Source organism: Phodopus roborovskii, unplaced genomic scaffold, assembly GCF_943737965.1.
Source record: "Phodopus roborovskii unplaced genomic scaffold, PHOROB, whole genome shotgun sequence".
Taxonomy (NCBI): Eukaryota; Metazoa; Chordata; class Mammalia; order Rodentia; family Cricetidae; genus Phodopus; species Phodopus roborovskii.
In genome coordinates this window covers 11,637,784-11,662,638 of record NW_026125444.1, presented here as the reverse complement: position 1 = coordinate 11,662,638, position 24,855 = coordinate 11,637,784, and the positions used below count along the sequence as shown (strand labels likewise).

At 36.5% G+C, this 24,855-nt stretch overlaps 1 pseudogene; it reads right to left on the bottom strand.

Moving 5' to 3' along the window:
• Positions 1–433: 433 nt before the first annotated feature.
• LOC127215448 (hyaluronidase PH-20-like) lies at positions 434–20,908 on the bottom strand (annotated as a pseudogene).
• Between the last annotated feature and the right edge of the window lie 3,947 nt (positions 20,909–24,855).

Here is a 24,855-nt window from a genome sequence, read left to right as displayed (position 1 = left end):
AACAGCTGGAATACCACCTCCACAGGTGACCTCATAGAAAGGATTTCAGAGACAGTTCAAGGTCCTAGAAGCAGATGACATCACAAAGTAGACAGATTTTCCCAAGACCACAAATCAAGAAACTTTACCGCCAGCTCTCTCTTGCCTCTTTTTGCCACTTCCCTGAAGGAAACATACTTTTAATACAAATATTTCTTTCTCCTCAATCTATTCTGCTCTACCTCTGGTCTTCTGGGCTGGGCTTTGTTTCAAACTTGTCTTTCCTATCAGCCTTACTGTTTTCCTAAGGGAGGCACAGTTTTTATAGTGCCTTACAACAGATGTCCAAACTTTCATCATGTTAACTAGTCACTCTAATTGCTATTAATGTCAGTAGCTAAGTCATATCAAAAGTCTAAATTATGTTTGTCTCTGCCAATATGTTCAAGTAGACTCATGGTAGCCAGTGAATGAATGACAAGAAGGCATCTACGGCCAGAAAAGGACACCCTGTTATTCTTCTCGCAGGTGAGATCCTAATACCTAAAAAGAAAAAACAAAAACAAAAAAGATGAAAACTCATGAAATATTTCTTGTTTACGGTTTATTAAGCCCCCAAATTGTCACCCTGTAGATACACAACCACTTTACAGAGAGGAATGTGTACAGAAAATGCTGCTTGCTGAGATTATATAACACAGAGTATCTATTTTATGCACATGAACAGATGACACCAGCACTACCCATCAGACAATTGAGATTCAGCCATTTTATTGGACTGACATATTCACAATGGTGGAAGATAAATTTAACTGAATTTGAGGCAGTGTGCTTTCTCCCTTTGCAGAGCTCTCGCCACTTGGGCTCTGATCAGATTCTTTACCCCACAGACACCCCACAGACTGCTTTCACTGTATGATAACTCACACTGGAATTTTAGAGAAAGGAACTGGACGGCTGCAGAACACTCCACCACAAAGTATGTCACTTAGGCTAGTAGGTATTTGAGCTAATGGCAATGAAGAAATAATAAATGTACGAAGGACTCACACTTCCCAAAACATAGCAAATCCCCTCATGTATGCAAAAACCATCCCTGAAGTAGGTGAAAGAGACTAGTCTGACATTTGGAGTGGACAAAGAAATGGGTCAGTGTAAGCAAGATTAGCAATGTGATCTGCACCCTTCTTTAATTCCAACATATTTACTTTCTCAAAAGTTACTATCCCTTACTAGCGAAAACTCACTTTTCCCTTGATATTATCAACTTTCACATTTTTATATCCTTTCAACACAGCACAAAACAAATTCCATGGTTTGGTGTGGGTGTGTATGTACACCACTGTTTTGCCTCTTTTGTTGTTTTATTGTTCTCTTTTGCTTGATTTGACTTCTTTTGAAAATTAATGGAAGGAACATAAGGTTGAGAAGGAAGGGAAGTAGGGAGGATCTAGAAAGAGAGGGGGGGAAATGTGATCAAAATACATTTTATGAAAAAAGTTAAAAAGGGAAACAAATTATATTTTCTATTGTTAGTATTAATATTTTTGTTTCTTGCACACTCTCACTTTTCTTAAGGCAGTAGTAGCAGGTATGAAATGAGATATAAATCCCAAGCCCATTTAATAATGACCTATATATCCATTGGCACTAAAACTCCCTCCCCCCCATGAAAAAGGGAATCTAAATATGTAAACCATGGAGAAATTGTTTTGGTGGAAATGAAACACTGCAATAATTCGTGCTGCAACAGATCTCATGATCTCTGCCTTACTGATGATTCTCAGGAACCAAACTTTGTGATGCTGAGAAAAACCTGTACAAGGAAATTTGTGTGGACCAGGGCTCTATCAACACAACACTCTGACTCAGGCTCTTTGTGGGCTGATTCCCTGGCTTAGCTTCTTTGGGAGAAAGCATGATAAGAAAACACTCAATTCAATGTTAGGCTTTAAGTTGCCTTCTTTTAATCCAATGAAATAGTTTTCTGATCAGAAAAATGTAACTTCCCTGGCAAATATTACTTCTTTGAATTACATTATTAGACTAAACTTTATGTAAGTAAGCATTTAAATGAAATAGTAGCAAATCATATGATTAATATGAAATCCAGATACTTTTCCAGTGTTAGGAGATCATATATTAGTCTAGTCAAACAAGCTGATTGTGCTTTTATTTCATGAAAGGGGAATAGTGGTTATCAGAAATTAAAGCAATGATAGTCTTTCTTTGACTATGTGTGTACATTGCATCTATAAGATACCAGCAATCATCAATAAGCATCGTTGCAGCATATAGTATGTGTACATCAGATGTAATACAAAAGGAAAGGGAACTAAAACTTCCACCTCATGATGCCACTACAAATATGTGTCAGTAGATTCTCTGCCTCTCTGTACTCCGTAGAAATACAGAGACATTTACACTTATGGATGAGAAGACCAGACAGCTGTATTTGTCTCGTCACTAAGAACAAAAGGAAGTAGAAAACTGCCAGTCATCTCACACAAGATAAAGAAGCAGAAGCTCATTGCTAGAGAACTGAGAAAATAAGAATATGGCTATGTACTGACCATGGGAGTTTCAGAAACCAGATGCAAAAAATGCCTGGAGTTGAGGGCTGTTATTGTTTCAGAATGCTTGATGAGTTTAAACCAAGAATGAGATTAGGGATGGAGATGAGAGTTTCATAAAACCCGCTCTTTTGATGAAAAAAAATCAAACATAGCAAAATTATAATATATGGAAAAGTATCCCAGAGCAGAGAAATTGACAACTCCAAAGACAAAAAAAAAAAAAAAAAAAAAAAAAAAAAAAACCCTTCAAAAGGCACAGACTCCATTGTAAATATAATAATATAACTATAAAGCAGTTAATGTCTTAGAAGTTGGATCTAATTAGTACTTTAGCTATTTAATTAATGCTATGGTTGACAGAACAGATACTTTATTTACTTTATTTAGTTGCATATGGCTTATTTACTTTTAAGTTTTAGCCTGCAATTGCTGCATGTCCAAATTAATACTAAGTTATGTGAAATAAATGCTACTAAAAGTTGTAATTGATGATAATCTATACTTTAATAAAATTAAGATTTTTGTTATGATTTTAAATATATTAAAATACAGCAAATTTCTAGTAACATTTCATTTACACATTTTAACAAGAGATTAATATTTTTAAACATATATATATGATTATAAAACCATTTAAGAATTCTCAACAAAACTAGGGTAAAATTGTCACTGTCATTTTTTCCAAGTAGGGAAATAAGCATTAGAAAACATTTCAGTGATTTTGCTTCACAACCCAATGAGGAAATCTAGGTTCAGTCACCTCCCCCAGGTGAGTCACTGTTGTTACAGAGGTAATAAATTGAAGCCAACATAATACATTTGAAACTGAATGTTTTGTCTTGCACAGCATGTAGATGATGGAGACCTTTCTGCGGTACAAGTAACCAAAAATTTGGAGTTAGAACCCAGTTGGCTTGGGCAGGGGAATAACGATAAAGTAGTTAGTTCCATGTCTAGATATCTTCAAAGACATCAATCTAGACTCCAATATAGTGCTCTTATCTGTGAATTTCCATGCAACTATAGATTTTCTTTAGCTATATGATAAAAGGACGGAATGAGTACAGCAATAAAGTTACATTTTGTAACAATCAGAAAAATAGAAGTTTACACACACACACACACACACACACACACACACACACGCACACACAACCTTTTCTTTCATTCAGAGGGACTTAAGAATCAGAATAAGACCTTGCACTGAGACCAATAACTTACCTAACCAAATTAACTTTCAAGGCTGGGGAAATGGGCTAGTGAGTAAAATGTATGCTACATAAGCATGAGTTTGGACCCAAAGCACCAGCTTAAAAGCCAAGTTTCCATGGTATGCATGCTAACCCCAGAGCTGGGAGTTGAAGACAAAAGAATCCTGGGAGCTTAGCTAAAATTGAGTGTTCAGGGTTTGGTAGAATCCTGCTTTAAACAATAAAGAAGTTGAATGGCAGTCAATCTGTGGCCTCCACACACACCTCCCTCTGTAACAGGAATAATAAAATCCTGGAGATAGACATTAGAGTTCTAGCTGAAAATCAGAGAAACAAAAGAAGCGAAGCCAGTAGCTCTTCCTCTATCCAGGCTGAAGCAATCCTGCTCTCAACATGGCTGGAAACTAATTGCCCTAATGTTGCTAGAGACCAAAATGCCCCAGACTGAATATCTACTCCTATTTTATATACCTCAACTGCTGAGATTAAGGGCATGTGATCCCAAGTGCTTGAGATCAACTTTGTGTGAGCTGTTTCTCTTTTAAACTTGATCAATTTCATGTAGCTCAGTGTAGCCTTGAACTAACAGAGATCCATCTGCTTGTCTCAAGTCCTGGGATTAAAGGTGTGTGCCACCACTGCTTGGCTCTATGTCTAGCTACTATGGCTGCTGGGATTAAAGTTGAGTATCACAGCTGCCTGAACTCTAAAGAATACATGAAGATGCATGAGTATCCAAACATAATCATCAATGCATAGTAAGGTAAAATCTTGTAGACATTAATTGTAGGTGTGAGGAATTTATGAAGATGAGCAAAGTTAGAAGATATAATCAAATGTTAGGTAAAATTTTCAGTTATATTAGTGTTCCAGTTCTCAGCCTATTCTCGAATCCCCTGAGAAACACGGTTCCTGAGAGGGCAGACATTTTCAAAGTAATTTTAGTTGTGTTGCTTTTAATATAGATCAACTATAAACTATGGTCCACTATGTGTCGATACTTGAATCATTTTAAGCCTCCTAAATGTAAATGACTTGATTTTATAGAGTAGGGTAGCCACATAAAGAAAATTATAAAACTATCTGAATTATCCTGGGGGCCTGAGAAATGAATGAATGGTTAAGAGTAGTCACTGCTCTGTCAAAATATTAGAGTTCAGATTCTAGCAGCCACATCAAACGAATCACAAGAAATCCTTAAACTATCCTAGAACCTTCTAAATGGAAAAACAGAGGTAGTACTTTTGCTGGACAAAGCCATATCATCAGTACTAGATGGGGACTGCAAAGCTGGCCATCTGTAGGGACGTGTGCCCCTCTTAACCACTGACTGGTTAGTTTCCGTTTGCAAAGTATGTGAAAATCCTAAATGTTATGAACTCAGTTTTGACATATTGTTGAAGGAGACAAGGAAAACAATAGACACATATACTCTTTGGGGTTGTTTATTTAAGGATATGCCCAACACTTTTTCTGGCCTGTATAAGCGGCAGTTTCATTTATTGAAGGGCTGAGGAAGTGGTTTGGTTTCAAGTGGACCCCATAGCAGACACAACATCGACAGAATGATGAGCATTGGGAGTAAGTAGTAACTCACTATCAGCTCCTGAAGCAGACAAATCAGGGCAGAGTGGGAAGAGCAAGGGTCCCAAAAAGCAGACAGAGCATACCCACTTATGTTGTGGTAGTGAATTCCTCTGTTATTGGGGGCCAAGTATCTGTCTTTTATAAGGTACTTTAAATACTCTGTGGGGTCACAGTTCCTGAAAGGCTGTGGTGGATCTTCTATGGGTCTGCTGGAGGGGAGTAAGATGTGGCTTCTGAATGCATGATTCAGCTGGAAGGTGTAAGCAGCTAAATTGCCACCAGGGTGGGAATTGAGGCAGTGATGGAAACTTTCCAGTTGGCCCAGGGGACCCAGAGTTTTGGGTCTTGAAAACTACTTGACTGCCTGGTTAGTAAAGGAGAGGTTACATCTGCCTTAAAGAGGTCCATAGTGCATGATGACATAGACCTATGTGCCCTCTTAAAATTGCTCCAGAAAGACCTAACAGTTTCAAAACCAAACAGAGTCATGAGTGAAGCATGGCCTCCCATACAAAAACAAAAGGGAGTTAGATTTTGATGGGACCCAGGTCTTGTCTGTGATGTCATAGGGTACAGTCTGCTCAGGGTGTGCTTTCAGGCATGACTGGAAGACTCTTTTCTGGAGATTGTGTTCTCCATGAAGAATGTAGCCTCTTTTGCCACCTGGTAGGAAAGCTAGGATGCAGAACGTGACACCTTTTCATTTTGTAGAAATCAGGGAAGCACAAAGCATGGAATTGTGTTCTTTATGAGCACGATAGCCAGGTAGACAGTCTTTTCTGCAAGATTTGGAGCTTTTCTGCACACAGTAAGGTACATACCCTCAGGGAGAGAGTAACTGATAAAGTGTTCCTCAGAATTTTCTCAGAGATACGAGCGCCATCTTTTGGCCATGCTGAACCAGGAAACAGCACTTTGATTCCTGAAACTTAAAATCATTTTTGTTTATATGCTCAAGACTGTCTATAAATTTACTTCTATTTGCAGAGGGGTGAAGGAGGAGAGGTCTTTTGTGATCAGTTTTGGTTGGTCTTTATTTCTGTTTTTGCTTTGGAACCTGGCCTTGTGTAACCAAGGCTAGCTTTGTACTCACTATATAGCAAAGTCTGGTCTTGAACTCCTGATCTCTCTGCCTTTAATACATAAGTGCTGAGATTATGGACACGAGCTGCTATATCTGGCTGACTGTGGCTCTTTCAAATTTCTTCTCCCCCCCCCCCCGGTGTTCTTTATTATCTATACAAAACTAGTTTCATTGATTTCTATTATTAGTTCTTAAGTGCTATGTACACAAAAATAAAGATAATAGAATCTATGTGAGATGATACGCATGTTAATTAGCTTAATGGCAATTATTTCACAATGACACATTTTTGCACACATTAAGTATATTGTTTTTGTCAATTACAAGCTATGAGCTGAGAGCAATAGAGTGGTAAGAGAAGAGTTAGGGCAAGAGGAAAAAAAATCAGTTGTGAGGTTATTCAGTTGATATTTACCCATATTGTTACATGCTGCTAAAGAATATTCCACTGAATGTTAACAGCTCAGCTTATTTATACGTTCATCAATCAATGGAGTGTATGTGTGTATGTGTGTGTGTGCGTGCATGCGTGCACACTCATAACTACTATGAACATTCAAAAATTATTTGCGGAGGATATATTTTTATTGTTTCTTGAAGTACCTGGACATGCGTTTATAGCAAAGAGTCAGACAGTTCTCCACAGTTGTGGCTGCATTAAACTCCTATAAGCAAATCTGAATAAGGAAGTTCTTCAATGCCTTAATTTCTACCAGATACTTTATTCACACTGTGGAGGTGTAGTGCTATCTAACTGTACATTAATTCCTATTTAACAAAGCAACAAACAATAAATAACAGAGATCAGAATAGAACTTACTTTCAAATACCATAGGTAAGCTGCTTAAGCTCTCTATTCCTGGTGTTTTTCTTCTGCTAATTATTGTTAATTAGAGTACCAGCCTTCACAGAATCACAGGATTCTGAAGGACTGGGGTATAAAGTATAGGAAATTCTCAGAATACTGTGTGAGGCATAGAAAATGTATAATGGCAGTTTTCAGTTTGTTGCCACTCATTTTAGCTAAAAAAAAAAAAACAAAACAAAAAAACAAAAGCTTAGTTATATCAAATGCAAATATATATAGTTTGCATATATCAAATGAATTGTTAGTTACATGACAATGTCAATCTTCTGAAACTACTCCTGAAAATATTTTATAGTGTGGAGAGTAATAGTGTGGGTGCATGTTAACTTCTCTCACCTCCCTGTATTCCAGACACAATATAAAATGCTAGGAAGCAAACAGATGACATTTGTATGCCATTCTGTATGACTAATTGAAGAAATTCATTTAAGAGTTCACACATCATGGCAATGCCGCGACATGGAGTTACAGGCAAAAGAGGCAGAGAATCTAGGGAAGAAAATGTCAAAGTAGATTTTTGGGAGAAGAGATGAAGTATAAGCAGACATACCAAGGTAGAAAGACAAACCAGGTGAAGCCTGGATAGGGATGAAGAGGCTTCGTTCAAGCCCTGGGATTGATGGCTCTATCAGATGACTAGAAGGTAGACAGGATGAAGAAGGGTAGAACAGCTAGGTCTAGATCAAATATGAATGCCAACTGATGCAGAAAATTGAGTCAAGATTGAGAAAGGAAGAAACTCATGCCTCTTCATTAATGGTAGAATAAATATATATTCCAACTGCATTGTAAGCTCAAGGAGGCCTCCAATATTTGAAGCAAATATTTCTACAGGGAAGATACCATCTGAAAGATATATTAAGGAAAAATACATACACCAGGGACAGATTGCAAGTCCAAGTCTTTAGAGAATAATATCCCATTCTTCTCCTTTCTCTTTCCCTTTCCATCATGGTCACTAAACATTGTAATCTGAGTCATCCTGCACCATGTCAACTTATGAACTTTGAAACTGGACTAATTATGCTTCATCAATCATTCCTCATAGACCTCTTTCTGATTGCCCTAATCCACAACCCCAACTCTACAGCGTCTACATTCAGTCACTCTATACGTACTTCTTATCCCAACACTTGGACTTTGATCTTTCACTTTTCTTTTTGCCCTACCTTGCCCCTTCCTTGCCCCAAGTCTTCCTCCAAAGAACAGGACAAAGCACAAATTTAGCCTGTCTGCAGACTTGTTTATTCATGTGTACATCTGTATGTCAACCATTCATATGAAGGTGTCTATGGAAGCCACAACATGTTTTTCAATCCCCTGGAGCTTAAGTTACAAGCAGTTGTAAATTATACAATGTGGCTGATTTACTTTGAGCTCAGGTCCTCTGGATGATCTGTAAGTGCCCTTAACCACTTGGCATTCTTCCATCACAAACCCATTATGCCATCCATGAAAATAAAGTAATATAGTTTATTATACCATGATAGTCCTCAATGAAAGTTATGAAAAATGAGCACTAGCACTTGTAAATTTCAAAAGCCTGTGCAGCATTCCCATTAGATTTCCTTATTCAACAAATATTTAATGGGTTCTTCCTAAGTCCTAGGTATTTTTGTCACATCATAGATACAGTTATGACAAAACAGACCAAATAGTAAATTTTGTGGTGCTGACATTTTAGGAAGAGTGAGGAGTAAGTAAATAAAAGCATATACCTCACATTGTGCATGAAAAAAACAGAACAGACCTAAAGATAAGCAATTGTCTATTGCAAATTCCTGGTTCTCAAGGTGGGTCAAGAGGTTTCATCACTTGCTTGCCTTTTACTTCACTCTAATAAGCACAACCAATAATCTCCTCCTCAGAAGTTCTTTCTCTCCTATACTACCACTTAACTAATCACACTGTAGAACAACTTTGACAGGTGGAAAAAGATGCCTCCATGGTTAGGAGCATTGGGATGCTCATGCAGAGGACCAGAGTTCAGGTACTACAATCTATATGATTGACTTACTACCATCTGGAACTCCAGATCCATGGGATCTGATACCCTCTTCCAGCCTCTATAAACTCTAACATGTGTTAGACAAACATACACACAAATAAATAAATTAAATTAATTAATAAGCTAATTAAAACATAAAACAAGGCATTCAAATTTACTGCCCAGCTAGGTCCAGTACATGATGTATCAGGGCCCAGTCAGGAGAATCCTCCTAACCTTCCCCTCCATGTGTTCCAGCCTAATCTTGTCAACAAATTCGAGATTTTGGCCAGGATACACATCCTTCAAGTCAGCTCATGATTCCTCGTACCACCTGACTTCATCTCTCAAAACACATTCAACCTCTTTATTCATTCAAGTCCTACGCATCATGTAGCAGACCTGAGCCACCTGATCCTCCCCTCCACATACCACACAACTGTCCAAGAACACATACCCTGCCCTGGTGTGGTCATCCCTGCCTGTACCACACTCAAACTCTACGCTTTGGCCAGGACACACACCTTGCATAACAGCCCAGACTCTCCCCTCCTGCCATCTAATTTCATCCCCCCTGTGTTTCAACTTCAAGGTCCAGTCTAGTTCTGCATATCTTATACTAGGGACAAGCCATACATCCATCAAATTTTTCCTTCCATGCACCCTCCTCAATCCTCAGATCTAACCAAATCTCACACCCAGTGTCTTGACCTACTCTGGCCAGTCCTGCCCATGACACCCCTAACCTCTGCACCTGAACCAAGTATCACATCCTGTATGTGAGCTCAGACCTATGCCCACCTGATTTTATCTCACCCATGCCACTTCCAACATTCAGGCAAAACCCAACCTACTCATTCTGTTCTCTATCCAGGTCCACATGCCCAAGTATAATCATAAAAACACAAATAACATATAAAATCAAAGTATACTGTGCACCTCAAATAACCAGTACTATAGATATGTTCTGCAATGACACAGAATCTAAAATAACAATCATAAGTTTCATAAAAGAATTCAAGGACTTCAGAGAGGATGCAACAAAACAGCTCAATGACCTTTAAAACTATGCACATACAGAGAATAAATAGCTGGATGATGCCAAAGAAATCTTAAGCATAATACTGGATTAAATGATGAAGAGAGTCTAAGATTTGGTAATGTAATTAAATAAAAAGATATGAATATTGAAGAGAAGTCAAACTGAAATGCTCATGGGACTGAGAAAATAACCCAACTGAAGCATTCAAGGGAAAAAAAACCTTAAAACTAGAATAGATAATGTAGAAGAAATAATATCCAGGATTTAAAGTAGAGGATTAAAACACACAAGAAATAATATGAAAAAAAAGTTTTGAAAAATAAGAAACGAACATGTAGGAACTGGGGGAAACTACCAAGGGACAAAAACTTCATATTATAGGCATAGATGAGTGAGAAGAATCCCACGTTAATAGCATAGACCATATCTTCAACAAGATCATAGATGAAAACTTCCCCCCCCAAAAAAAAAAGTAAAACCAAATCCATACAGATACAAGACTCTCATTGAACATCAAATAAACAAAATCACAAAAGAAACTCCCCCTAGTATATTACAATTAAAACATTAAATATGAAGAGCAAAGAAAGAGTACTGAAAGAGAAAAAACACAAGTCACATATAAAGGAAAACCCAAGACCAACACAAAAAATTACAAGCAACTAAGGAATGCTGAGAGTAGGAGAGACAGCCTTCCCCAAGGATGAGCCTCCCACCTGGCTAACCAACACCAACTGGTACTAAAGTTATGTACACACAAGTAAATGTAAATAGATATAAATGAAAATAAATCAGCTTGCAGTTATATATTTATCTGTTTACATTTATATGTAACAATAAAAGTTAAATAAAAAGAGTCCCAGAACTGAAGAGGAAGCAAGGAGGACATTGGTAGGGTTGGATGGAAAATGGAGAAGGAAGAAAATTATGTAATTTTATTTTAATTTAATTATAAAATAAAAATTAAATATAAATAAAAAGTAACTTCTACTTCATCTCTCTCAGAAATCTCTGATGCTCTCAAACTTTCATCTCCATGCCAGAGCTCTCTATTCTTATCATAGCATTCAAAACACACTATGTTGTCATTTTCTTTTTATTGATTTTTCTCTCATACAGGTTCCTCTTCCTTCACTCATGCCAGAAATCCCCTTCCCTCTCCCCCCAGATCCACTCCTTCTCTGTTTCTTTCACCTTCAACAAACAACAAACTCACATTTGGTTATACTGAATACCAGGTTTGAGATAATAAATAGTAAATGTGTTATGAAGCAAATGGATCGCAGTGTCAATGATGTGCTGAGATTTGGGGAAAACAAATTAAACTTGGCAATTAGGAATAATAAGATAACTAGCTTACTGTACAAAAGTGGTTTCTGAAGACATAAGGACAAAAATAGATAAGGTTGTCATTTGTAAAGTTTATCTTACTATAAAGATATACAAATTTTATTTAAAAGATATAAAATTCATAGTTCTGTATTTGGGCTGACTAGCACACATCAAAAATACTTTTCTCATAAGGAATGTTTATCTTAATACTTACTTGATCATTTTCAAACTATGACAAACTACTAATAAAGGCATTCATTTACAGTAATTTGATTTTATTCAATTCATTCTCCTGAGACAAAAAACTAATATCTAAGTATGGCTGCCTTGTTTGATTCCAGCCTTCTTTAGAAGAATAGACACTTTACCTTTAACTACCAAAATAGAATTTCAACTATTAAAATAGAATGACTTTTGTAAAATAGAATCACATTTTGCATTTCTGAGCTAGCACAGGATTATAACAAATATTTGAAATGCTGGGATCAGATATAACTAAGGGGCACACCCCACTGATACCTGCCATAGGAAAGTCAGTAGCCCTTAGAGCAGATGACACAGTATGTGAATGACAGCTATGAAAAAGACAATTTTTTCCAGGTAGGAAATAGAATGCTGCATCAGGTTCTACATGAGAATTTATACAAATATTGTTGCGAGTGCACACATTAATGGTTTCCACATTTTCAATGTCAAGTCTCTCTTTACAATTCATGTTGGTATAGCAGGTGCATTTAAAATGCTCAGAAAAGTACTTCAGGTCTCCAACTCTAGGGCTGCCAACTACTTCAAAATTCCCATTATTCAAAAGTTTAATTTCTAAGTTCTTTGGATTCAACTGAATATAGTGATTTGAATTCTCATCTTTCCTTGTACAGATGCCTTGATGATTGCAAAGTGTCTGGCTGCACATGTTGACTGCTAGCGTAATGTTGATCATGTATGGATTCAGGGTATTCTTCATGTATTTATGGAGGGTTGGACAACCTATCTGTAAAACAATAAAACAGTCAGTGTAGCAAGGTACAAATTCCTCTGTGAATAGAGACACTATAGTAAGTAGCTCTTAAAGAAGCATGGAACATCAGACTGAACAAGTGGTAGAAAATACTCTTTTTCACTCAAACAAACAAGGTTATTCCAACTGTATTTTAACACTTGTAAGTTTAGTAGGCCATTTAATTCCACTGAGAAAAAATGTTTAATTTTCAACCTGTCTTACACGTCATCATTTCTAATAATTCATGAATTAATTAACAGTATGAAATTTTACAACCATGGGCTTTTGGACTATGACCTTTTGAGGTTAACTTGCCCAAAAGTAGTATTATTTCATGAATGACCATGTCTGTCTATCTATGCCATCTCAAACTTTGAAAATCTTAGTTTGCTATCTGGATCACATAAGAAAAATGAGTTAAATTGGTTATGCTTTGGTATTACCACTTGTAAATATTCCTAATTTACAAGTTTTACAGCCTGCCTCATAGGGTTATGAGGAAGACAAATGATAAGATGTATATGGTATCTACCACTTCTTCAGTTAAAATTCAATAAATCATAAATAATTTTCACAAGAATCACATTTGTCAGATGAATTAAACATAATTAAACAGAATCAAAATTGACGTCTAAAAAGAATAAATATGTTCAACTCTATATGTTTTAGCTAAATGTTATATAGTCAAAGATGTGCATACTGACAGTTCTTCAACAAATTGTGTAGACAAGACAGATGAAGAGCAGAAGTGGTCCATCTTAGCATTACTGTATTCTTAAACTTGGTCACTGGCCATTAAAAAACTGTTGATCATGATACATCATGATACAGTTCTACTGAATGAACCAACTGTGATAGCACATTGGCAGAAAAGGCAAAGGCTCTTGGCAGCTCTGACTTGAACTTGCTGTTTGCTTCTTTTCCTGTGTTGAGTCTCTGTTTCTTCAGTGATGTCCTGGAAAAGGTATCTGTGTTCCTGTCCCCAGAAGCTGTGACTATGTGAGCTTACAAAGTAGGAGATTGGAGATGTGCTTAGAAGCATGTTAAAAGGGAAATCTGAGGAAGCATGAAAAGTGATCCATTAGAATACTGAGCGGACATGACACAAAGCAAAGGAGGGGTGATGATGAAAGTAAAACTAGTCATTGATTGGGAAAAGTAATTGAAATATATAGAGTCTATAAAGGACAATGCAAAGAAAATACCTAAAGTGGAAAATAGTAACATCAAAGTTGAAGTCTGCCTATACGTGAATGAATACTGCAGACCTTAGGGTGAAGTGGTAAAACAATGAACAGCTAAGAATAAAGTGATATTAAAAACAATTATGACCACTAAAGAATGTCCTACTCATTGTGGATGCCTGGTGGTTTCCTCCTCAGAAGAAGGAGTTCTCTATTCTTTTTTTTTAAGGAAAGAGTATACAGAAATCATAAATGTACCCATTACTGAGTTAATAACCTTGAGAAAAGAATTTATAATTTTGGAAGAACAATAGCAAGAATTTAGGTTATAACCTTGGAAGATAATAATTTTAGGATAATTCTCTTCAACTCAAAAGATTTTACCAGGGAGTATATACCATTCCTGATACTTACTTTTCTGATACTTACTTTCTATTGGTGGTCACACTAAAGACAATAATATTATATGAGATATATATGAGATGGTTTTTTTAATGTAAAACTTTGGAAGAATCTAACAAATACAGCTGTTTAAATGTTTCATGTGATGTTCTCTAAAAGACAAATGTTCTACTCCTCAAAAACATCTCCTGGCCTGAGAATATAATATCTGTTCTCTGCAATAAAAGGATAGCTGCTCTGAGATTCTCCACATTCAGTATTTGTATTACCACATCACTCACACACACACACACACACACACACACACACACACACACACACAAAGAAAAGAACGAAAAAGAAAAGAAAAAAAAATCAGCCTCAGCTTAGCAATGCATTGACACACATGCATAAACACACAAATATATATGCACAAAACTCATTTACTCAAGAGATTTTTAAAAATGAGGAGAATGCTTAATATGGGGAATTAAATTATAGAGACCTATTGTGTGAAATTAAACATCATGTCAAAAAACTGAAATTGTAGTAGAGCCTAGAGAACTTCAGTTAATCTCATTGAACATCTGATTCCTCACTGGAAGGTACATTTTCTACTTCATAAATTTAAAAGAATGCAGTTTATCTTGATTTGGCAAACATCAAGCATTTACTTATTGCCAAGAGAAATGCTAATTTTATTAACATGAAGTCTTCAATAGCATTAAGGATAGAACTCTTTTCTATTTTCTACCAATACCTTACCTGTGCACGTTGTGCTATAGATATAGAATCCCATATTACAACTCCACTGGTCCCCAGAGCAACAGCTTCACCAATTGTATTCTCAAGGTCATTCTGAGACAGGTGATACAAAGTAATAGCAGGAATAATCAGTGAAACTATTTACACAGGACAGCTAAGCATGCTGACCTAAAAATCACACATTAAATACTTCCACAGTTTTTAAGTCTTTTACTCAGGCATTTATTTACTATATAAGAATGTATCATTGTTTTAATAACTTCTGTTAGAAAAAGACCCAGATCCCTGGAAGAAAAAGAAGAGGAGGACGAGAAAGAAGAGGAAGAAGAAATAGTTAAAATATTGTCTACATTTTGCAGTGTATTTCACAGCGCTAACAGATTATATGATTATAATACACACTAAAAATGTAGTAATTTTACTTCCTTTGGAGAACATAGAACTACTATTCCTAAATGAAACATGAAGTCGAATTACACTTTTGAATAACATTACATTCATGTTGACACTATTTCTGCACAATAACACATAGCTATAATTCTTTGATTTACTCACAATAGAAAGGAAGTCCCATATCCGGTCAGAAAAAATAATGTGTGTATACAGAAAAACAGGGAGTGGATTATTTTCAGCACGCACTTTAGAAATCCGTATGCTTTCCAATATACGTTAGCGGTTGTAGACTTTGGCATTTGGAGATAATTTCAATTCACTCTTCAGATAGGTCGCTGGGATAAAGGGCAGTGCTTTCTTTCCATAACCAGCCAAGATTATTGTTTCTGACTAATTCTATACTAGGACATTTTCCGTTGTAACCTGGCTGTGTATAGTGTTGATAATTATAACAATCAGGAAAAAGAAAGTATCCCCATAAATATTTGGGCTGAAGATTTTTTCCCCAATTTTAATGTCTCTTCCATGAACTTTCTTCCTGCCTGTTCAAATTCCTCTTTGGCTTTTACGGTGGCTTGTGCAATGTCCATACCTGTATTTTGGGTCTGTACCAATTGAATAGACTTTTTCTTATAAATGTCCTTCGGTTTCCAGTTTCGATCCCAGCTGGGCCTCCACTCTTCCCAGTCAATGATGGCTAAGCCCAATTGGTCTACTGGAATATAATGCTCGATATCAGTCTTGGCTTTGTCCAAGTGCTCTTGCAAATTCATCCCCTGAGGTACTCCTCCAAAATATTCTGCTTTGTTCTCATCTATATATGGATATTTTCCAAGTCGGTCGATATAGAATATTGTGACAGCCTGCCCTGTGGAAGTTTTTCGGGGGCTTCCTACTAAAGAGAAGAAACTCATATCCAATGAGTAACTAAAGTTTCCAATACAAACGTCAGCTGGGACATTCCAGGCCCAAAGGAAAGTCTCATTTGGCATAAGTGGTGCTGCCCTATATGTCACAGTCAAGGAACATGGAATCAGAAGGAAGATAATTAACACTGTCTGGAATGTTCCCCCAGACTCCACAAAGCTCGGCCAAAAGACATGTTTAAATCGTAACCATCCCATTGCAGAAAATAATTACTTGGTAAACACTTATTTCTTCTTACACACTTATGTTTGTCCAGTATTTGATGCTAATGATGAGAAAGATAGTGACATGAGGTCACCCTGACAGTTGACAGTATGATGACTGCTTTATGTTGAAGATTATTCTTCTTGTGTTACATTTCAGGAATATTTCACAGCAAGTTCAATCCTCCATAACTGAAAAAAAAGACAAATATGGACTAGCCATGAGAGCTTTGCTAATTCCTCAGTACTCTATGCAGAGAACTTAACTAAGTTCCAAAAGATAGAATGCCTACTATTGTGTTTAAAGCTATGAGATTTTTTTTCTATTCTGTATGATACAAAACCTATAAGTCAACATTAGTCTTCTAACATCATCCCTGTCCCTACACAGAACCAAATACAACTATTTTTCACTTTTATTATGTATATAAAATATTGTGTCTAGCAATGCTTTAGCAAAAACCAGTTGAATAAAAATAAATTCTTGTGTACTTGTCTTAAAATAACACTGTGCAATGATCTACTAGATTTTGAAAATAACCTTTCACGGAATTAAAATGTTTTTCAGATATGAAATGAATTATTTTTAACTTTGGAAATCGCAAAGCCCAATGTACACTTAGATTGAGGTCATCTCTTTCAGTCAGCCATGAGAACATATAAACACAACAAAAAAGGACCCAGGTAGTTGTACTTATGAGTATAGTATAATAACGATCAAGGAAAAAGAGGCTACAGATTTGAGAATGTGAGGGAGACATGGAAGTAGTTGGGCAAGAGTACTTTCAAGAGACCTGAAGGGGAAAAGTGAAGGGGAAGGTGATGTAACCATTTTAATTACATAAAAGTTGGAATCATGCATGACTAGCCTAATAATACCAAAGAAATGCTTACCAGGAGTCTTGGTTTACATAATTCAGAGGTGTTTGGGGATAATAGCAATAAGCAAAGTCTTCGTCAAAGACTGAGTCAATAAAAAAAAAATGAAAGAAGAGGAGAAACTTCTTCAGCAGAATTCATTCCAATTTGCAGAAGTTTAGGAGACCCCATACAGTTGTCCACACACACACTTATCACTGGTTTAGTTTCTCATACTTCCAGATTCAATAATCTAGATATGTTAGTTGGTAAGTTTAAAAAAAATCAGTACACTGGGATATCAGACATTTGTGGGATGCGTCACCACAAAATAAGTGTGGAAGATCTGTATTTACAATGAAATCACCCCTTAATAGTACCCAGGAGATTCCTATGTTGCTATTTTACCATCAAAAGAGATCATCTGTGTTTTGTTGACAAACATAGGACAGTGAAGTTTCCCCTTCACAGATGGTTCAGTTAGTCTCTTCACATTGGGAATGTCTTCAGACAAATCTAACTAGAAAGAATACTTTAAAGCTGCAGAGCCTAAATGTCACTTCCACATCCCATTCATTATAGGGGAAATGGAGCGAACATAATGACCCAAGAAAGTCTACTTGTAGTACTTTCTCAAATTTAAGATCAGAACTCTCAGGGATATGCCATAAATATGCCATAAATTCAATTTAATGGCTGTAATGGGCATTTCAATAACAACAACAAGAATATTAATAAATAAGTGAAGTATATTAAGGGGGAATAAGTTAAGATGGAATGGACTAGAGTAGGGAGCACCAGAGTAACGGAGAAAACTATTCTATCCACGTTTTCTATTAGTTATCCTGCACTGGCAAAACAAAACTTCTGTTTTTTCCTCTGCTCTTGCACTGCATGCAAGAGAAACAACACTTCTGGCCTGTCCTCCACCTTTTCACTGTGACCTTTAGAGACATGGAGACACCTCTCTCTAGGAAGGAAGCTGTGGATTCTGAAGGGAACACCAGATGAACAGCTTCACATCTAATATAATTTGACACTAGCTACCTCAAGATAGAGCTCACAAGCTGGCATCTCGGCTACCAGGAGAACTCAGCCACTTCAGATGACAGTCACAAAATAACAGGAAATTTTTATCAACCAGCATTACAGCAGATTTCTTACAGCTCTCTCCTTATGTTTACCATTTGTGTTTGTTTGTTTGTTTGTTTGTTTGTTTGTTTGTTTTGGGGTTTTTCGAAGCAGGGTTTCTCTGTATTGCTTTGGAGCCTGTCCTAGAATGTGATCCGTAGACCAGGCTGGCCTCAGGAATTGAAGGGTCTGTTATAACAGACCATAAGAGATACATATTGTTCAGATTGGGAGAAGCAGGAAAGAGCTTCACTGCCTTTCCATCCAGGACTCTCCATTTATCAGAGGTGACAGAGCACTTACTTACTTATTTAAATATAAAATATAGCAATAATTATGCATCTGGGGCTGAGGAGATGTTCAGCATGTACTCCCAGAGCACTTAAGTTCAGTGTCCAGCAATTACATATGCACAATAACAAAGGTCTATAACTCCAACTCCAGGGTATCCAACAACCTTCTAGCCTACATAGGCACCCACACTCATATTTGTATATAGACCCAAAAGGCATACATACACAAAATTTTAAAATAAAATATTTAATAAAGTAGCCATTCATAGGTTTATTGTTTCATTAAAATAATGTACATAGAACATTCATCCTAATACATGTGAAAGAGTTCAGAATACACTATCCTAAATCACAATGAACTCAAGAATAATGAGCAAAACATGGTGAGAGAAAACTCTCTGATATACCCCAGAGCAAAATAACCATCATGTAGAGGCTAAACTCCAGGCTCAAAGAACACATTTCATAGCTGATGACTAGGAGTGGCTGTTAAAATCAATAGTGGCAAACACATTGTGTAGCCCCACGGTCAACTAATTTCTCTGTGTCTCCTGGTCATGTCCCCAAACATTACTTCAGCTAGAAGTAATTGTCTCATTCATTGGTCTCATTTGTATCCCCATAATTATCTATTATTATTATTATTATTATTATTATTATTATTATTACTATTATTGTTATTATTTTGCTTTAAAAGCCCACTAGGATCTTGGTCATGGACATTTCTTTGGTGCTTCATGAAGGTTTTCATGTACATGAAAAAAACCCACTAAATAATGTTTTGCTCCTATTTACCTGTCAGTTCAATTCATCATGATCTCCTGATACAGAACTCCAGACACAACATCAGGCTTATTTCTTTTGCTTTGGTTCTAGAAGAATGGGTTACCATTGTCTGAGATATAAGGCTTACTCCACAGACTGCAGTTGACATTTTGGAGACGTGAGAGCCATAAGAACGCAAGATGCTTTTACTACATGAGCCTCTGAGGGCTCTGTGGAGTATGGACAATTAAAACAAAGCTGGTCCTGGCACATGAGCACTTGCTGAATAGGAAACTGTCCCTCTGATTCAGCTTCATCTGTGCTTTTAGAGTCTGTCATGCTGATAATAGTATCCAGAAACTTACGGACTTTTCATCTCTTCCAATGTTCCAATCACAAATGGACATGGCATTTCAAATCATTCAAATTGATTCTGCCCTAGCATTCATATTCTGACCAAATTATTTCAACATCAACTATTTTAACTATGTTTCTGAAGATAACCACAACACCTGAGGGAATCCCCAAAGTCTAACACTACCCTGAAGACACCCCATTTGATTTTATAAACCTACTCTCTGCCCTTGGCAATTCCCACTCTTTGTTTAGTGTCTCCATGTTTTGTGGACAGACTAAATAAAAAATCAAATAACTATGCTGACATTATGACAGTGATATGATTTTAACGACTGACATCACTCCTCAAGTTGGTATTTTTTATGGATTGAATTTGTTTAAAGGTCTCACTTTCACCATGGATAAATCATTTGTTCCAAAAAGTCTGTGGTGTTCATATTAATTTTATATCTTATAATAATGTGAATAATCATGACAAGTATAACAGAAAATATAAATTTTAGATTTAAAAACTCAAGAATTTTGACTTAAAGACTAAAAATAATACCTTAGTCCTTATAAAACTATTGGCTTCAATTATGAGACATAACTATATTGACAGTATCTGCAAACCTTTAGTTTCTAGATTAAGAGGACTTTGCAGGAATTTTAGTGGATAGTTTGATGCTGTGACTTAAGAAGTTAGTGCGTGTGTGTGTGTGTGTGTGTGTGTGTGTGTGTGTGTTAACTTCTTACTAGTATACCCAGGGGATATAATGGTGGGGAAAACAAAGCCTTCATTGAATGATAGTTCTTTTGATCATTTTCAACAAAAAGACAAGTGAATATCAAGAAGTTGATTTAAAAAGCATGCATGGTTACCTTGCTGGAAAGAACCTTATTAACCTTATTAACACCTGCCCACCATCTGCATCTCTTACATAACAAAAGAAATTCTTCTTAATTCATGTGAACCATAGCTAGCCTAAATCTACTCCAGTGCTCCTAGAACAGGGCAACGGGAAGACCATACCTACAAGTAACCTCATAGTTTGGATTTCACAGCAAATTCCAAGGACCTAGAAGCAGGTGACATCACAAAGTGGAAAGATTCTCCCAAGATTACACACCAAGATATTTTGTTTCCACCTCTTTTTCCCCATTCAGTTCTCCCATCCTTTAGGGAAGAAAATTTTGTTTAAATAAAAATTCTCTATTTTTCCACTTTTGTTGAAAGCCTTATAGATAATTACCCATCTCAATCTATTTAGCTTTCCATGTGTTCTTCCACTATGGGCTCACTTTCGGACATATGACTTTCCTATTAATGTTTTCCTAAGTCAAGCATGAAATTGACAAAACTGAGTCAGTTTCCAAATCTCATATCCTATTAATTTCTCAATTTGATAATTTCAGCTACTATAAAAACATATGAACTAGATTTCAGCTCCATGAAGGTGAACATATGGTTGACTTACTGCACTATGCCAAAAAAAATGACAGGAGATGGCATAGAGCAGCATCCCTCTAGATTTTTTTTTCTCATGAGTTCGCTTCATGCTTTGGGAAAACTCTATGAAAGCTCAAGGACTATTCCTTGATCAGAAGCAGTTGGAGCACATTTTACGTTTTAACTAAAGGTAGACATAATCATTATGCTAGATTTTTCTTAATTCAATATTGTGACTAAAACCTTGTGATAGGCTTCATAGGGACTATGACAACTTCTCCATAAAAAAAAAAATCTTAAGTACTTCTAACCTTGGTAGACCAAAGATCTGAACTGCACCATCCAGGGAGATGGCTCAAATTTTCCTGGTTTTCTTTGGTTACTCTATCACTTGTAAATTTAGTTCACAGAAACAGAACTTTAAAATAGAACAGGGAAAATATGGGGTTTTTTCTTTTTAAATATATATTTGGTACAAAGAGAGCATTTAATAAATCTAAATTTTTCCCAATTGTTGTTACCCACAATATTCCCCTTGTTCCATTCCTTTCTATATGTAAGACAGTAGCATGCATGAAAAGAAAAGTTTCCTCCAGAGTGTTTTCAATTAAGCTGTTTATGATGAACCACAGAAATTGTTTAGATGGGAATGAAACACTTCAAGAAAGTCATGCCACAGGATAAGAGATCAGGTCATAATGCTTACTCAGCCTGAGTGACGGTACTCAGGAACCAAACTGTGTGATCCTGAGAAGAATCTGCATGAAGAAATCTCCATGTACCAGGATTCTATCAGCACAGCAGAGTAACTCATGCTCTAGGGGGATTGCTCCCATTTGCCTACCTCTCTGTATCTTTGAGAAAGCCTAGGCTAAGAAAGCACCATATTTGAGGTTAGAATTTAGCTACCTTCTCTCAATCCAACTAAAATGAATTTCGAGGTGGTAAAATGCAACTTATATCAAAAGTTCATATTCTTTTTTAAAATACATTATGGAATAAGTTATGTTTTAACAAATAGCATTTAAAACACAGAAAAGTAAGAAAGTACAGCTGTAAAATACATGTATTTTATAGTGTTGGGCAGTTATATATTTATCAAGCCAAACAACCTGTGAGATGATTACTATTTACTTCCAATTTTATAAGATCTAGAAATCACTGAAAATGATTAGAATGAATTTATTGTGTCCCAAAATAGCGTAGTTTCTTCAGGACCAAGATGGATATGCATATTTTCTTTCCTCCCTATCAGAATATTATTGGTCTGCATATATGGCCACTGGGAAAGTGTCCTAGAACATTAATTTATAAATTTCTTCATTTTTCTTTTTTTGTTATTCAAGACAGGGCATTCTGCGGGCTGGGATTACAAGTGTCAGCCTTTATACCCAACTTCTCAAAGACAGTATTTGTGGAGTCCCTATAATGAGAGAGAGAGAGAGAGAGAGAGAGAGAGAGAGAGAGAGCAATAAATGTGTCAGAATCTATGGTCTATGATGACATATCTATATGGACTATCTATAGTCAAAATTCCAAAAATTGTAATGATATGTAGAATACTATCATTTTTAATGCCCGAGAGCCCAACTGACAAAAGAACCCAGACTAAGGATACTTGCTGGGGAGGAAAGAACAGTGAAATGTATAAGATGAACACCAAGGAAAATAGAGACCACAGTGTAGGTTCCATTTCATGAATGTTAAATCTTAGACAATATGTACTTTCCATCAGAAAATATCAAATCTCTGAAAGAAAGTCTTAGTTGGAAGTCCCGGTAGCCAAGTGTTGTTGGGGTTACCATTGAAATCTAGGCATCCCAATGTTTAAACATGCATGTATATCAAAATAATAACAACACATAGAAGAATAACTAAAATTTAGAGGCAAATTATAGGTTTGTGGGATATTTGCTTATGACCTATACACAGGAAATTGGTGGAGAGCAAGGAATAAAGCTGTCATTTAAATTACATAGCATTCCAGTCTCCAAGTCTCATATCCCCTGATAAAGACAGTTGTTGAAGGGGTAGATATACTCAAAGTAATTTTTGGTTGCGTGTTTTCATTATTGGCCCCATTATAAGGTGTGGTTTACTCTGTACAAATCACATGACTCAGAAGCATTATAAGGCTCCCAAATTTGATTTGTTGCCTCTATAATAGGGTATTTGTATATTAGCAAAGTTCTATGACTTCTGGAAATGACCTTGAAGCTTCTGCTGAGGAGAAAAGCAAAAATCTGCTTTGGCAACAATTCACCTGATTAAATCAATGCATTTAGTACAGGGTAAGTACCTCCATGACTTTAACTGGAGATCAGATCATTTCAGTGTGAAGAGTGCATGGGTGCCTGAAGACCTAAGCTCAGTAGGTGAAGCATTTTCCATGCAATTGCGAGGACCTGGGTTCCAATCCCCGAACACATGTAAAGACAGACATGATAGCATATATTGGAAATCCCAGTACGTCTTGGGTAAGTTCAGGATGGAGACAGGAGAATCCCAGAAGTCTGTTAGCCAGTCAGCTTGGTGTACACAGCAACAAGGAAGAGTCCTTGTCTGATGCACTGAAAAGCAGGCAATGACACCCCAGGTTGTTCTCTGATTTCTTTACACACACACACACACACACACACACACACACACACACACACACACACATAATTTAAAGCCAGCAGAGTAGTACATTGTTGGTCACTGAAAGATTATTAACTCTTTCAATAATTCTTGTCATTTTTGGAAGGGATAATCTCCACTAAGCCTTTAGATAGCAAATGACTTTGCAACAAGGCTTGCCTGGAAGTCACACCAATCCTCTTGACTCTGCCTCCTAAATGCTATCAGCATGGATTACCACATCTGCCTTGTATATCCAGTTTTGATTCCTATTTTGTGTCCCCACAAACTATACTTGACTATAATATAAGAAAGTTGGAGAACAAGGTGAGAATGTGGACTCCCGTGAATGGATGTCTGGATTTAGCTGATCTGTGGTTTTGTTTACTTTCCTATAACCTCATCTTTTCCCCCATAAAATGTTCTGCAAGGGACTACTGCCACCTCTTTCAACTGGCAGGCAGCCTCTTAGAGGGTCCATACATAACTGGGGTATTGGAAGCAGTCAAATAGCCTTATTCCTTGTTTTGCTCAAGATCTCTACAGCAACTGCAGAGGTAGAATGAATACATACATTTCAAATGAGACCTATTGAATTTGCTTACATAATATGGGCTATATAATTCAACCATAGTTGTGTATACTCTAGGGAAACTGAGAATCATTAAAATTCAAGACTCCAGAGCTATGATCCTGTAGGTTCAAACATGTTGGCCGTAAGTATTTTGACATGTCCTCCTAAATAAAGTGCTCCTTACCAATCCATGATTTCCATCCAAATAACACAAAAGAACCCAAAGCTGTGTGGGACACTGAACTGTATAATTATGTTTTCCTTTTGAGGAATGATGGGTCATTTAGAAAGAGAAATAATGACTACTATG